Source organism: Aplysia californica, unplaced genomic scaffold (genome assembly GCF_000002075.1).
Source record: "Aplysia californica isolate F4 #8 unplaced genomic scaffold, AplCal3.0 scaffold00159, whole genome shotgun sequence".
In the NCBI taxonomy this organism is placed as follows: Eukaryota; Metazoa; Mollusca; class Gastropoda; order Aplysiida; family Aplysiidae; genus Aplysia; species Aplysia californica.
In genome coordinates this window covers 414,128-415,689 of record NW_004797429.1, presented here as the reverse complement: position 1 = coordinate 415,689, position 1,562 = coordinate 414,128, and the positions used below count along the sequence as shown (strand labels likewise).

General features: G+C 39.1%; 2 protein-coding genes across 2 annotated transcripts in view; one reads left to right on the top strand and one right to left on the bottom strand.

Annotated features, from left to right (window-relative positions):
* LOC101849690 overlaps positions 1-1,562 on the top strand; it is a gene marked incomplete at its 5' end in the record, with an annotated part of 59,415 nt that overhangs the window by 20,122 nt on the left and 37,731 nt on the right.
* The window catches only part of LOC101849206 (major royal jelly protein 2), a gene marked incomplete in the record, with an annotated part of 18,292 nt that overhangs the window by 6,245 nt on the left and 10,485 nt on the right, over positions 1-1,562 (bottom strand).

Sequence of the window (1,562 nt, the reverse complement as noted above, 5' to 3'; positions counted from 1 at the left end):
TCTCTCTCTCTCTCTCTCTCTCTCTCTCTCTCTCTCTCTCTCTCTCTCTCTGTAGAGATGAACACGTTTTTAAAAGATAAGAAAAGTTGTTACTATAACATTGTGCCTGTGGGAAATTTTTCGAGGTTTGACAGGAATGGTGAACCGGCGTCTGTGGTGTAGGTGCTTGGGTGCTTCACCGTCGCTCGCAGGAGACCTGAATTCGATTCCCGAGTTGGGAGAATTTTTATTGAGTCTTCCTGCTGGAGTGTTCTATCCTTCTCAGCCCGGGTTGGCTGTGACAGGCATACCCGAAGCACTCCTTCTAATTTTCTAAAATAGGTCAATGAGAACGTAAAATCTCCCGTATCAAACAAAGAATAAAACAAACTAACAAAGAAAAGGAAGAGAAAACGGGTGTGGGAAAAACACGTGAAGGTATAGAAATACGTAACAATTAAATTCTATTTTGTTTTCATATTATGCTAAATGGTCCCTGTGAAAGAAAAAAAATCATGGCTTTACAGGAATGGTAAAAACAAACGTAGATCTAGATTAAATTGCATATTGCTTCATAAAAGAATTTCAGTAGAAAGGGATAGATAAAAGCTGGCAATAATACAATATATTATATCAGATGAAGTATTAAACCGCATGCAGACAGAATTTTTTTTACAGATTCTTTTGGATTTTTAAAAACAATCACGTATTCTGTACGAGTTTATCGCTCCACCGAACATGAATGTAGCACTTCGGAAGTGACCTTACATTGTGGGGTTAGAAAATCTCTTCTTTTAAATAAAGAGGACTTTGCCTGACAGATTTATAAATAGATCGATGGATAGATGGACAGATAGACAGTTAGATGGATAGATGGACAGATAGACAGTTAGATGGATAGATGGATAGATCGACAGATCGACAGATAAGCACTCGGCAGACAGACAGGAGTATGATTATTTAAATTATAGATTGGCACACGACATACAATACATACACGGATAGACATATACTCTAACCTCCACGGATGAAGATGCTATCTCATCTATCAAAGACTTCACCCATAAAGACTCTCACCTTATAATTGCATTTGGCCGAAAACACAAGCTCAAACAGTATCTAGTACATGTGTTGCTGTGGCTTGCTCCTTCTTTCCTGTCAAACGTGTATCGGTTTGTGGTTGGAGGGTGCTCTGGTGTGGTTTGCTCCTTCTTTCTCCTATCAAACATCTATCGTCTTTATCTCTCCTCTTTTTTTTGTGTTTGTTTCTCGCTAGTAACACCTCTAATTTTCGGCGCTTCTACGACCATATTGTGTTGCAATTAGTGCCGTAAAACTCTTACAAAAACTAAAACATGTATCGTCCTTATCGCTTTGCCTTCTTGTTTTTTGTATTATTTTATTTTCTTCTTTTGTTACATCTCTAATCTTCGGCACTTCTACTACCTATTTGTGTAGCTAATGCCCTAAAATTCGTACATGTACCAAAAGTAAAGTGAGACAAGGGGGCTCTCGTGGCCTAGAGGTTAAGGTGTTGGCCTCTCATTCAAAGGTCCCGGGTTCGAATCCGGGTAGCGACCGAA